The sequence below is a fragment of the Melanotaenia boesemani genome, chromosome 17 (genome assembly GCF_017639745.1).
Source record: "Melanotaenia boesemani isolate fMelBoe1 chromosome 17, fMelBoe1.pri, whole genome shotgun sequence".
NCBI classification, from domain to species: Eukaryota; Metazoa; Chordata; class Actinopteri; order Atheriniformes; family Melanotaeniidae; genus Melanotaenia; species Melanotaenia boesemani.
The window spans coordinates 15,801,728-15,817,386 of record NC_055698.1 but is presented as its reverse complement, the minus strand read 5'-3'; the positions used below and the strand labels follow the sequence as shown (position 1 = coordinate 15,817,386).

The 15,659-nt window shown below is 37.9% G+C and overlaps 1 protein-coding gene across 3 annotated transcripts in view; it reads right to left on the bottom strand.

Annotated features, from left to right (window-relative positions):
• The window catches only part of LOC121656472 (potassium voltage-gated channel subfamily KQT member 4), a 52,893-nt gene that overhangs the window by 21,951 nt on the left and 15,283 nt on the right, over positions 1–15,659 (bottom strand). The gene's annotated exons all lie outside the window — the stretch shown is intronic.

Sequence of the window (15,659 nt, the reverse complement as noted above, 5' to 3'; positions counted from 1 at the left end):
ACTCATTAAAAAATGCAAGCTTCACTCTCTGCATGATTAACCAACAGAAATATCAAATTACAAATGCACAGAAAGAGATTTGCTGATCCATAACACAAGCACAGCACAGTTATATTCAGTAAGTGACACAAAAGCAGAACAATGGAACTTAGTTATGTTACTCTGATCAACAAACAGCAAAGTTCAGTAAACAACTTATCAAATACAACCCTAACTTTCAACTGTGTTAAAGTCATGAAACTGTACTTTTAATTTAATTTGATAATATATTTTTAAATCTCTATTTTTCTATTCAGCTTCAGGAGCACGTTTAAAAAGGTTTGTCATGCTGTGCAACGCCTTGTGGAACATCTCAAAACTTATTAAGCTGATGACAGAATTGCAACATATAAAGGAGAGAAGAAGAGTATTTAAGAAGCAAGGACAACGTTTAACCATTTCTAAACATTTCTCAGTGTAAAATTGCAAAGAATTTGGGGACTTCATTATCAGTGTATATAATATGTAGAGCTTAGGGCTGGGCGATATGACCTAAAAATAAAATCTCAGATTTTTTATAACCAAATCCGATTTCCGATTTTAATTGATTTTTTTTCCTTTCTTTTACAAAACATAAATAAACTTATTAAAAACATTCATTTGTTTATATAGATGAATGCCAGCAAAAATAAAGCATATAATGTCATAGCTCTTCCACCATATAAACGACTTCATATCTTACATTGAAATATGCGACACAATGCATCCGTGATCTCTTTCCATCTGGATCCTTATCTGATCCTTATCATACAGGATCCACTGCAGAAATAATTCCCCTGATGAAGGTTGTCTCTTAACTAGTGTTTGTGGGTTAAGTTGATTTCTGCATCTCATAGAGAGCAGCATTTCTCACTGCATATACGCACAGCTAAATCCCAGGCGTGAGTGAAGGGTCACTTTAACGAAAATCTGTCAGACAAACACCGTTCTGGTGTGGAGGGAGGGCTAAGTCTGCTGCTAACTAACTATGGAAAAAAATCCCGATTTTCAAAAAAATTCATCTCCAGAAATGGAAAATTCGATTTATCGATTTTATCGATTAATCGCCCAGCCCTACTAGAGCTGCAGAGAATCTGGAGAAGTCTCTGTACATAAAGAACAAAACTAAAAATCCAATAAAAGGCTCCAATAAAAACAGATTCTATTATACTGCAACACAGTGCATGAGCTCAGGAATGATTCAGAAAACCCAGTTCGCCTACAAATTCAGTTCATCGTTAATTCTGCCACAAACAAGGATGGGGCCAGAGCAGAGGCCCCGGGGGGGGTAACTGGCCTCACAGGTGTTACTGCAAGAATAGTCTATTAAATTAACAAATTTTTAGTGTATAAATTCCCAAATTCAAGTGGTGTAATGTTGTTCTAACATTACTATGTTCTTGATAACAATGCGTGGGTGATCATATTTGTCTGTCTGAACTTCTTTTATTTTATGAAGAGGATGTAAAAGTCATAAACCCACCAGGTGTGGTGACTGTACAAAGTAAAACTGCCAATAACGCTGAAGAAAACACTGATAAAATTTTATTTTTGTGACAATTTCTGAAAACTTGAAAATTTCTCATAAACTTTAATTCATAAACTGAGTCAATTTTATATTTTATTGACTAATTAGTGTGTGAGAAATTTTCTTTCTGGCTTTCTTGGAGTATTCTGAAATGTAATCACTGAATTTATCATTTGACTCTACCTAAGTTTTAATCATTATCAATTAAGTCTTTGTGCAGCAGCGATTAAAGCCATTAAATGTATGATTATCAACAGTAAATAACTATTTATAGAAAATATCATTGTCCATTTACGTTTACAATTTTTGCTTTAATTTTTAAATTGAAAAGCTAAACCCTTTTTTTAAAGGTCTTATTTACATGTGCAACCCTTTTTCCAGTCTTTCCCACTGCCTGGTCCCCCTTAAAAAAATTCCCAGACCCACCCCAGCCATGGCGAAAAAACAAAACATATATAGTTAATATCCATATATGTTGTTGCTCATTTAAGATGGACTGAGGCAGAGTGGACAGCTGTCCTATTTATTTGTTTGTTTATTTATTTGGCCAAAAGTATGGATGTTGCGTTCTCTGGGGAAAAAGGAGAGGGCTCATCTGGCTTGTTTTCCACTCACAGTTCAAAAGCAAGCATATCTGATTTACTACATAAAATGTTCCGTCATTACCACATAAGTTTACGTCGGGTCACTTCAGTTTACAGCATCCTGCTGCCATAAACATGAGAGGGAGTGACAAGTCAAGCACTAAGTTTTTGGGCGTAAATATTTTTGTTTTCATATATGACAGACAGTAAAAACATGTGGTAAAGAATTTAGTTTTAATCTTGTTGCTGCATGTTAAAAAGAAAAGTAGGGCTTTGCAGCTCAGCTGGGACAGAAAATTCTCTCCCTGAGAAGTAATGGCCACTTCAGCTCAAGAGCTTCTATGAAATAAACTATAAATTGTGATCATTTGTGTCTTTTGTTTAAGGTTCTCTCCTGTTAATATAAACACTTCATTTTTTCCAGGTCATCACAGATGTGGGAAGTAGCAGCTCAAACATTTTCATTTTGTTCAAGACATGAAACACAAAGAGGCCTGATCAACGTTGTCAAACCTAATATCACAAGTATGTTGAATGCAGCATTCCCATGATGCTATTAGACCCATTATAATAAATCTTCTTTGAGGGGGAAAAATTAACATCAACATTGCCATTTCTTTATGGCTGTAAGTTACTTGTGTGAAACAGAAAACTTATGTTTCAAAATGAACCTGCACAATTAGGACGATGCATTAATATTCATCTAACATTAATATTTTTTAATTTTATGTTTTGGTGTGGTGCCACATTGGAGTGGTGGTCTGGTCTGCTTCACAAGCATAAAAGGTTCGAGATGTTCTAGTGTTACTAGAAAGCATGGTGTGGTTTCACTTCAGATAAAGTCAGAAAAAATGGCTGTTTTTTCTACTGTTATTATACCAGCTGTGCATGAACGACTTGAATAAATTAAAAAAATATCAATATTTGTCTTAATTCTAAATAACAGAGTATTCGATCCTAATGACTTTATTTAAGAAAATAATTTCAGTGAGTTAAACACTGCTGTCACACGAAAACACAACCAGTAGATCCGGCAAAAATATGGTACTGTATCAAATGAGCCTCCTCTCATTTCTTTATGTTTTGCCTCCAATGAGTCAGACTTTCTCTTATCAGTGGTCCTGGTCAATAGTCTTCCAAAAGTCTTTTAGTTGTTTTCTTCGGCACTTTATCAGTCATTTTCTCCCTAATCCTTATGCTTTCGTAGAAGAATCATTTTTGTTTGTTTTTTTGTATGTACCCTCTGCAACTTTCTGAATATTAAACCACATTTCTGCGTCATTTTGATGGCACAGTGACATTTATAATGTACATTCCTGGAATCGTCACTGTCCAGCAGCATGCCAAGGCTGAGAAACCGCACTTCACAACTGTTTCTTCCAAGACGCTGCTGATTCATTACAGAAATTACATTATTGGAGGAAAAGAAGACAAAAGAGAAAAAGGGACAGAGAAAGAGCTAAAACAAGAGTCAACATCCGACTAATTTTAGTCGCTGGAGAGAGCTCAGAGAAGAGACAGGATGTAAGATGGACGTCAAGTTAGCCATTGTTATGGCTTACCTCACTGAGAAGCGTTAGTAGTGCTATTTTTAACACTAATCTATAAATGATTCAATTATAACAAAGTACCTAATACAGGGATGGACCAGTCTTCAGAAATATTTTGACAAACATGAAACAGTATTTTTGCAGCAACAAGGTTTTATTACAAAAAGCTATTAGCTAAAAACTTTGCATTTCTCAATATGATGTGGAAAAAAAGAACAGAAAGAGGAGGAAACTGGAGAATTAAAGGACAGAGAAACTACAGATATCTACAGATTATCTTATCTAAAAATAATGTCTTAGAAAAAGGGGGGAAACCAATCAAGGAAAGACCTGAGGGATCCATCAGGCCCTTCAGTTGATCCATTGACTGTTCCCTGAAGCTTCAGTAGTTAAGTCACCATGACTGGATGGTTTCTGAGAACAATTATTGAAGAAGGTAAACAGAAAAGCCTGAGGTATGCCACATAACACAAGAACTGGACTGAAAATCAGAGGCAGCGAGTCTTGGTGAAGAATCATTAACATTATTGAAGCAGTGTGGAATTATTTCCACATCCAAAGAAAAGCATTGAAATGTCCTTCAAAAAGCCTGGAGAACTACTCCTGAATGTCTAAGAGGGTTCAGACTAAGATGAAGAATAAACATGGCAACACCAATTATTAATTTTTGAGCTTTAGTTTTTTCCTTCTTTAATGTTTAACTATATAGACTTTTCCACAATAATGTTTCAGTTAATATACACAATACGCAACATAAAATAAATATATAGGTAGTTGAAAAACGCACAGCCACTGTGTGGCCCCTGTGCCATGTGAATCCAGAAAAGCAGGCAGTATTAGCCTGATGGCAGCTGTTGGTCCCTCTGGACTTCATGTCACAGCCTCAAGTTAGAGAACACTTGCTGGACACAAAAGCAGTTTACAAGGTCTCACACAATGGTGCCCTTTCTCTTTAACTGGCAATACGATCAACAGGTCTCTTAGCAAGCTAATGAGTGGGAAATGAAATACATTTTAAGAGCTTACATTAAAAATGTAAAAAACTTTTTTGTGTGTGTTTTTTCCACAAAACCACTACTTTGTAATCACAAGTGAAAGGACTCAGTGAGTAACCTCGTCCACAGTTTCCAGCTGATGAGACACCACTAAGAAGAAGACAAAGTAGATCTTAGACAGCTCAAAAAAAATAAAATAAACAGAAACAAAAAAAAATGGACACCGAGCGTAAATAAACAGGAACCAACCCCCCCCCCTCCTCCTCCAATTACCACTGTATATTTCTCAGCCCAGTGATGCGTGCACAGTGGAGAGTTTGTGCCTTTGTCACGGAAGAGTTACTTTGAAAAATATACTCTGATGACTCTGTGCAAACAATGCATTTTGGTCATTCATCAGCTGAGCAATGTGCTGACTAAACCTTCTGTCTTTTTCCTCTCAATTAACTCGAAGGCACTGCATGTACGTCCACAAGCTGGAGAATAGGTCGGGCAGCATCTCAGGTGGTTTCGTTCAACATTTTGTGCTTTATGACAGGAAACAAATAATAGTACTTATTGCTAAATCGACAGACTGACTTTTGCAAAATGCAGACATCACATTCCTGTAATAAGTTGTAAAAGAAAAAATGCATTTACCTTAATCCTTTAAAACCTGAGGTCTCCCAACTGGCAGACTTTGAGAACAGACGGTGCCAAACTTTCCAAAATGGCCACATTAGAGACCTGAACTGTTCGTATTAACACCTCATTTAATTTTGTTCTGCTTCTAGATTTCATGTAAATCCCATTGTTTCCATTATTCCCATTGTTACCTATAATTTGACAGAGATTTAGAGCTACAGCTGCATCATTGCAAAGGGATATTTATTTTCCTCCCGAAAGTATTTTTAAGCAAGCCTTAAATTTTATTCATTTGGGCTATGTGCCATCTTTATTTAATCTTCACCAGTAACACATATACTTATATCTACACATCTTATATATTTACACATTCAAAAAGCAATCAAGGTTAGTTTTCCCATTCCCTGACCCTCAGCCTCAAGCCCACTGACTCCAAACGAAAACAGAAGTGGTGTTTAGAAATAAATCAGAAATCAGTTGTTTTTTTGTTTGTTTGAGTCACCCCTCTTTTTAGATGGGGAAACAATCAAGTGGTCGCATCACTACATTTACTTTTTCTGTTCTGCTTTATTGGACTAAACAAGTGAATAAATAAATAAATATGCACAGAATAATAATAATCATGCTCTTACCACCTTGTGGGGGTTAAGGGGTCCTCCACGAGGATTCTGTGCAGTATACTGGACTCTTCTGAAAAGAGACCTCATGTATTGTAGATAAAATTTGCTTTGTGAGCAAATACAAAAATAAATAAATGCATGATAAAAATGAATTAGAAGACATCTAGGCCATGTGTGATGCATGTGGAGAGGGAGTCACATTTCTGCTGAGGGAACATTTTCTACACCACCACCCTCCATCCACCCCAGGACCACCACCCAACATCAATTTCTCCCTTTCGCGGAAATGTCAATTAAGAACGAAGCATCCGTTCCACCAAATCAGCAGGAGCGGTCTCATGGCACATCAGAGGAAAGTCTCCTTGGCCTTGACTCTATCCTGCCTCAACAAAATATCATCCAATCAGAAGAGATCAATACAGATTTTTTTTTCTTTCATTCATAATGCAAGATTTAAAACAGCGAGGAAGGAAATGTTGGACTAAATGCTGCTCTCACAAGCAAGACAGTAATAAAATCGGTGGTTGCTCCTGTGTGTAGGTCTGTGATGTATTCACCACTGGATTAACTCTAACATTTATTAACCAATCACCTGATCATGAGCTGATGCACTAACTGCATAATTCTTCAAATAATCTTTTTTACTGTACAAGCATTTGAAAAAACTAAGACATGTAATTTAAATCAGTATTTCCATGGCATTTTCCTCTTTTTAAATATGCCCCCCTCCTCCTGCTGTTGTTTAATGGCAGATGAGTAAAGGATCAGCCCTACCAGCACTTTATAAAGAGGCATTTCAATCAAACAAACCAGTTAGCATCAAGAGACATGACTGATGTGGCTGTGGATGTCTCCAGTACACTACTTACAGTATTTTTGATTTCTTTCAGCTGTTGTAGTAGATGTTTTTGCATATTTTCATAAGAGGATTTGTGTGTTCAGGTTATTTAAGCTATATAAGACATGAGGAGTGTTTGTATATGAATCCTAAAAGGTGGAAATCACATTTTTGTCTGTATTTATTTCAGTGTTCAGTGCTTGTTTTTCTCTTCATGTTTTAGTTCCAAGATTATCCCTCACTATAATAGCAGAAGAAAATGAAAAAAGACAGTGAAAAATGTTAACAGCTGCAAATACTTGTATGAAAATCAATTACAAACACAGACGTGTGTTTTAGTTGCTGCAACAAAAATGAATGCATGAATCAAAGGAGGATAAAATAAAGACAAGACATCCAAAACACACTGAAAAGAAGCATGTATGTACCATTGCTGCAGCATAATTTATAAATTATATTACAGCAATTTATTTTGGAATATAATAGATTTAATAATTTATGTAGCTGAGCCACCCAGAAAGTTTACTGTAAGGCTGCCTGTGCAAGTAATTCCCCCACAACTTTTTTTTATTTATTTTTAAATTTTTTTTTTTTTTTGGGGGGGGGGATGCATGCTCTGCTTCATAAAGAAACTATCTCACTTCCTCCAAAATCCAGTCAAGTGTAATTTGTCTCAAGAACACTGGAGAATCAAGAAACATGCACGCACAAAAGAAAGAAAGAACCTTCTGCATATTTATCTGAACAGCTCTTTGTTGAAACTGAACCTTGTTACAAACAGCAAGCCTCTAAACATTTGTTTAAAGTGCATACAACTTGGCTGCAGGCCTGTAAAACTCCAAAGGGTCATTTGACTGCTTGAAGAGCAGACAACAAATAAATGTTCAGCAGCCTACATGGCAACCAGATTGCTTTTTAATGGACGCTAGGCAAGGTGCTTTTACTGCTGTTTTCCTGTAACCATATACAAGTGAAAACTGAGATCTCACATTACTTTCACTGGCCTTAGAGAATACTGAAGTGAGATAAAAAGTTCTAATAAACATATATGACATTATGTGTTGCTGCACTGCACTGTGTGTGTGTGTGTTTGTGTGTGTGTTTGCACTCTGCTGCGTGTCAGCAAGTGTACCTACAGCAGAGAGAAGTGGACTTGCTGGATTGTGGGAAAATGCAGCTTTGATTCAATCACCACTGGAGGGTAAATCAGCTATCAGTTACGCACAACAAAGGAGGTGAAAGAAGAGGAGAGGACAGGGAGGAAGACTGACAAGGAAGACGCAGGGAAAGCAAGGAAGAAAGATGGATGATGTACAATTCAAAGTGAAAGGAGTTGTCTGGAGCAAGCACTGACTTGTAATCCCTGCACATGCTACTGGTGCGTTAACACAAATAACAACACAGTCCATTTATTGAGCGCACACACTTCCTGTGACACCTTTCAGCAAGGGCATAGCTGGTAAACATATAGACCATCTAAAACAAATGAAAAACCTCTATTAGCACATGAGATTTGTTTATAGTAGCGAGCCCAGCACTCTCCACTGTTCAAAAGGCAGAAAAGTGTTGGGAATCAGGCAATAATGTGAGGAAATACAGAGCTTTGTCCAAAGATTCGGAGAGCAGAGGAGGAAAAAGGTGAAACATCAGCAAGTGAGAAGTAGGAGGGTGAGTGTCGTCAGCAGAGGAAGAGAAAGGAGAAAGTAGAGAAAGGTGGAAACAGTAGAAAGATATTAATAGCATTTCACTCTCCTTAAATAGCGACTGCAAGCAAAATGTGCACAGGTAGGCTGCAGAGCACAAGTGCTGCACAGCTCAGAACAGGCCAGGCAGCAGGCTTCCTAGCAACCCCCTCCTTGTCTTTCTGGGACAGCAAACTTTTCATGTTAGAAAAAAAGAAACACGCACACACACACACATAGAAAAAACAAATAGGAGATGAAATGTGCTTTTTCATGAGGAAAGAAGCTGACTGAGCGAATCATAGCCTCTAGTGCTGGCACAAGTATGAAGAAAGAAAAGAGAGCGGGTGGCTGAACTGAAAGTGTTGTGCAAAAAAAAAGAACAAGTTTGTTTTCCTTTTGAAGGCCACAACCTTCAGAGCACAACATAATCAGATCAATTATTTACATCTTCAGAGGTCATGAGAGAAACACTGGCAGTTCTTGTCATGAATGGCACTCCGGGACACTTCTGCACAATTTAATTTTTTTATTTTATTCACACAAGTGCTACACATAAGAAGAGTGCTAATACGCTCTCTACTGCAGATCAGCACAGCCACACGGATGTTCACAATCCCGCACACACACTCACCAAACGGCCCCGGACTGCCATTCTGCTCCATTGTCGGTCCACAGATGACAGTTTTCAAACAGAGTGCCAATTACACTAATACACTGTCCCTGTTGGAGAATGTCACGGCAACTCACAGAAGCCACACACACACACACAGTGTTTGTATTCTTATTTAACGAATATTACATCACATTACCGTAAAGATTCCCTATGTTAATTCACTCAAATTATTCCTTTAGGTGCTTTGGTTATACAAAGGGTGTCTTTTGGCTACTGGATATTACCTCCTGTCTCTTATGAACACATAAGTCATGACATTGCAAATTTAAGCAAAAGGATGAACCAGAATAAGGTTACAATGCTGAAAAGTCCAGTATGTGCATTCATTGAGGAAAAAAAAAAAATTAGTTCCTGTACTCTGGAGCATGGGGGCTCATTTTACAAAAACAGGAAAAAACACACACACACAAAAAAAACTTATATTTCTATCCAATATTATGTCTATTAAACTGTTTTTAGGACTTTCCAAATGCTGTCATTTTGGAAAACGGAAATCATGAAATCAGATTTCCCGTTTCATGTTACAAAACTTGGCTTAGCCGTATTCTCTATGTGGTTGAGTCTTTAAACGTGCTTTTTTTTTTTACAAAGACGTGAAAACTTTTTTACACTCAAAGCCACAGCAGTGAGGATGAGAGCCAGGAAATTCAAAATCTGAGCACATGAGGGCCCACCTCTTAAAGCCCTAAATATAGTGTAACAGGACAGGACAGTTCTTCTCCTAAATCAAATCATAACCTTGAACATTAGTCATAATAATCCATGTATTTACGTAACTGAGATTATGGTTGAAAATCAGATTTTGTTCATTTAAAAACTTCTTGTATCTATTCAGTTTTTTCTAAATACTTCAGGGTCAAGGCCTTTCTCAGCATACATTTGATGAAAGGGAGGTCATACCTGGACAAACCTTGGGAAGAAGTCACAGAATGTTAAGTAGGCTGGTTTTTGTCTGGTTGATTTGAACAATGGTTAGCTTTAAAACTTGTGGCAATTTTATTGCTTCAATATTATTATAATTAATATTATTTGCTTCACATTTGGCTAAATAAATAAATAAAAAAGTGCCAGTTGGTCATTTGTGACTTTGACCAAAGTTACTGAGGCAAGTAAGAGTTAGCAGTATCTCTTTGCTAAGTAGCCAAAAAATGTTGCACAGGGACCTGGTTGATGTATTTCTATGTCATTTTCATTATAAAGGAACATTCTTATCCAAGAACCATTCTCAGGATTGCTTCTGTAGGTGCTTTGTGTTTATTTTGTGTAGAACCCTAAGTTAAAAATACACTTAACATAAAAAGTAAGCCTGACTGGAGCAATTCACAGCCAAGTGTGAAGCAGTTGGGACGTGAATCAGCACCTCCAAATCCGAGACAAAGGTCCTCAGCCGGAAAAGGGTGAAGTGTCCTCTTCAGGTTGGAAATAGTGTCTTGCCCCAAGTGGAGGAGTTCAATTATCTCAGGGTCTGGTTCACAAGTGAGGGAAAGGTGGAGCAGGAGATTGACAGGTGAATTGGTGCAGCGTTTGGAGTGATGAAGACTCGGCGAAGCTAGCAATTTACCCTCACTTGTGGTCACAAGCTGTGGTTAGTGACTGAAAGTCTGGGACCAAGCTTTATCCTTCAAGATGACAATGTTTGCCTGCACAGAGTGGGGGTTTGTCAGAGACTACCTCTAGAATTTGGGGGTGGAGTAGGGATGGAGAGATAGGCAGACAGATGGTGGAAGCTACAGTCTGTGACTGCATCACAAACTGTAGCTTCAGTGTGCATCGGATACAGCTGCTGGCTAAATGCGCAAGGTATCTTTCTTAGCATGTTGGCATCGGCAAAAGCCATGGTTACATCAATTATTAGTTTATCTCCTCTGCACCTCTATTTTCGAACACATTGAACACATCATCACTATCTTTGGTGTTTTGTTATTAAAAGACATGGAGGAGAGAGAGACAACAGGTGAAGGGGAGATATAAAACTTACATACACAACTTATTTTTGAAAAATAGTATTTTGAAAAACACTGTAAAGTGGCGGAAGTCATGTATTTAGTGGCGTTGGTTTAACAGTCTGTCAGCAGCATAACTCAGACACTTATGGGCAGATTTTGATAAAAAAAAAAAATTTTAAGGAAATGTCAAAAATTGAATAAGAAACAAGTGAATAGAATTTGGGGGTGATTTAGATCACTGCCTGGATCCAGGAATTTTTTAAAAGATGCCGTACTATGGGCATTATACTGATGATCATGGGCATCATCAGAGATCATTTTGACATTAGAGTTTCAAGTTCAAAAAATAATGCCCTCAATCTTTCGTCATAAAAAAAATAACAAAAATGACACCGGCTTGGAGGAGATCCGGGCTCTGTGCTTCTGGTTTTTTGTTTGTTTGTTTGTTTGTTTTTAAATAAGAGACAAAAAACCCAAATAAATGTATTGTATCATGTAACATGAGAATGAGATTGTTTTTTTGTTTTTTTTATTGATTCAGTATATTAGTGACCGATGCAGTGACTGTGTCAGCATGTCGAGTACGAGGAATGAGGAGTGATCAGAGATGAGTGTGATCATGCAAATGCAACCACTCCTCTACATAGGCTAGAGGCAAACTAGAGACCCAGGCGATCAGTAGCAATGCCGAGCAGCAGTGTGAACCCAAGCCACCCCACCACGAAGACCACCCCGGACCCACCCCGGGGGCAGCAGAGGAAGGCCCCAGCCAGACACCCCAATGTTCCAGCCGCATACCCCGGCAATCAGGGCACCATCGACCACTCCTCCCCTCACCCACCCCCCAGAACATCTTTTAGGTGTTATGAGTGAAATGAGCAACATTACAAAGGTGGTAAAAACTTTAGTGTTAATACTTTAGTTTTGACTGTTGTTTCTTTTCTCTTTTTCTTTTCTGTTCTCCACAGCTTCAGCCTGGTGATTTCTTCAACCTCAGTGGCACGATTCTGCACAAATATGCAGTGCAGCTGGTTAGAGGCTAAAGAAATATGCAGTGTGGTCACATTTTTAACCAGTAAATGGAGTGAAATTAAAGTATAACTACTAAAGGAGGATAAATTTGTGATGTGAGAACGGTTTCATGAGGGCTGCACAATTGCGTTTGAGTGTCTTTGTGTACATCTTATCTAACAGGACCTGGATTAATAGTAATTTCTTGGTAACTTTGACCTGCGGGGAAATCAAATGGGTGTGTATTTTACAACATCAGGACAATTTAGTGTAAAACTGCACACATCAATTACAATAATTTATGTGACTGTGGAAAAAGAGGCTGGGAAAATAAAACGGCGCAATTTATAACCACAATATTGACATCAGTCGCCCACTAAACTGGAAAAAATGGTGACTGTCATAAAGACCTGAATGAGCTTATAATCAGGCGTGTGCACTGATCCATGCACACACACACACACACACACACATACACACACGCACACACAGCCTCCTGATGCAGTCAGCTCCTGGTCTCCTCTGTCTGTAAAATGTATTTTTCTGACTCTTTTTCTTTGCTGCTTATCAAGTTTTTGTCAGTAAAGAATGCAATAAAAAAAACTATTAATTTGGCCAGAGTAGAGACAAAAGGCTGGAAGAGTCTGACATTTAGCTGTGGTGCAAATATGTAGCTTCACTAGTTAGCACAATACGAACCACTTAACATAACAGTGTGCTTGTGTAACGCTTTCAACCAATCAGAGCTGGCTCGGCCTCCACACAGCTTGGACCGGCAGAGCTGCACGTTGGGGAACGAGGAGTGTTTGGTGAAACCAATTGGATGGCAGGAAGAAAAAGCCATGATACTTTAAGCATGTTTCTCATTAGAAATCCTAAATTTCAATGATGTACCAGCAGAAATCAGAAGAGAGTTCATTGGAAATAAAACACCCCCTGACTCAAAGCACATGTTCACCCTACACTCCGATTAACCCCCCTTCTTTGACTGAGGGTATGACTGAATTTGAAGGCAATCATCATTACTCTGTGACAGGTCTAATCTTGTTACCATGGCAGCAGGGATCTCATATGATGGATTATGGAGGGTCAGGGGCAGCTCTTGTGGATTGAGAAGCACAACAAAGAAAGTGGTGACTGTAGTAGTTGAACTCGGGGTAATGGGATTGGACCACAAGTTTGAGACAAAGGGTGTGAGAAAGTGGAGAGAGGTCATCCACAACATCAGTGGTCAGCAAACCTCAAGAAGGAGTGATGGGTTTTACACAGGACACAATGTTTGCAATAATGTTCAGGATACAATTGCTAATACTGAGATGTGAGAACATTCAAAGCTTGTTTGAATTTTTATCCTATTTATTTTAAAAACACTCACGTACAACCTCTCAATTTATCAGGACCATAACCTGATCTTTAACAGCAGCCAGGAACTCAAAGTACTTACTATTGTGCAAAATGGCTTCAAAAGCCACAGCCGTGAGATTTTTATGTTTAACAAAGAATCTGGAATTCGTAACCTAACAATGATGATGTTAAACTAACATGCAGATCCCTCCGTTGGACAGATAGTCTTTTAATTTCATTGCATGTCTTTCTGTAGGTGTGAGCGTCTTTATGTCATTGTGAATTTCCACAAGAGAAAGTTTGAGAAAAAAGTCAGCAAAACTACAGTAAAATGCAAGTTGTTCAATTTTCTAAACTCTAGCCAAAAAATTTTAAAATGCTTAAAATCTGTTCACTGAATGAGTATAGTACAGGAAGTATGCTTTCAGTGCTTTAAGCTGACCCTTTCTGTGCCTAGATTTTGGGTCATAAATATCTCATCCAAGTACAGTACGCTGTTGTTTTTCCCCTCTGACACACATCCCCCTCTCCCCCATGGGGTAACAGAAACACTAAGAAGGATTTTGCACATACCGAGTCTCTAATGGATGTTACCAAGTTGGAAAAGTCAATATTTTCTTTAAAGATGCAAGTATTACAGTTGTCATTCTCTGCTCCACATCATGAAATTCTGATAACTGTGTTCTTTCTCCTGTTCTTCTTTTTAGTGAAACCAAACCAGAGCCATGATCAGAGTGGAGCATTAAGTCACACTTGCTTCTCTCTTTAACTCACTGAAACCAATTAGATGATAGAACAGGGAGGAAAAAGGCAGCTGATCAAAACTTTCCTCTGAATCATAAGTCTCACCCTTATGAAACATCTGTTGTTTTGTTGCCCAAACGTTTAAGATCTTCCTCTTGTTGCTGTTCTTTCCCTGTTCTCCATTCAGACTCTCTCCTAACCCCCTGCACCCTGTAGACCTCTTTGCCAGGAATCTGTCTGCAGCCTGAAAGAAATTTTCTTTGGTTGCAGTAGTTAATGTTGAATTGGGAGATGGTCTGAAATAACCCAAACCATCAACTTTCCCTAGTTTTAGTACATTCATATTTTACTTGCATTAAAACTAATACTGTCAAAAATAACATGTTAACGGTGGTAACTAATTTTTGTAATTAACTGCGTTAAAAATTTTAACGCATGCGTAGCATCCGTCATTAATGGGGGGTGTCTAAAGGCAATATGGAAAAAGTGAGTCAACTGGTTCTATGCATGGATTTGAGGGCATCAAACCCGTAGGACATGAGGGTGTTTTAGCTACCATCTAGATATGCAGGGGCGGGTCTAGAAATGTTTAGATGGGGGCCAGGCAGGGGCACTGACCAGGAAAAGGGGCACAGATGATCTTTTAAGGTCTTGATTTTATGTAATATTGAACTGATTATTTCAACTAAAGTTTTCATCTAATGTAAAAAAAAAAGTGAAGAAAAACTCATGTAAGCATTATTTTGCTCTGTCTGTGGATACAACAGGCATATTTCATACAGAGTCTTGAATAGTAATTAATCATCATTAATCATCATCATTTGTAAGCTGTTATTAATCTGATTAAATTTTTAATCACTTTACAGCCCTAATTAAAACTGAAATAATTTTTACAGAAATCACAAAAAAATCTATTAAATTGAAAACTTTCAAGGAGGTTTTAGTTCCAAAAATTGCACTCTGCTGCTAGACAGGTTTCTTTGCAACATCATGAGCAGTTAGGTTACAGAAAGCAGTGCCATTTTCAGTTTATTTGACAGAGTCACGCTCATAAACAAACTTAACAAGGCATTTAGCAAAACCAAACACTAAAAATTTGAATGGAAATTGTTCAGTATTTTGACGAAATTGCAACTTTTTAGTATAGGCAGAATAAATTCAAGCCTGTAAATAAGTGGACTGGGTTCCCATGAGTCCCAAAGGCAGGCTCCACTACATGACTCAAAAGATCAACGCTTGCAACAACACCAAATACACAACTTTAATTTCTCTTTTAGCTTCTCAAATATCAGGAACACTTACTTACAAATATCTAACTATTGCTTCTTAGAAATTGTGTTGGGACCTGTTGTTTCGTCAGCAGATGTAAAAACAAAATAATGATGTAATCATTGTAGTCCAAATTAACGGTGTAATCACTTCCAGCCACTGGACTTAGCTGTCTTTAACCCAGTAGAAGTCATGTAACCACCATACTACTGATAAAATCAAACAAGTAA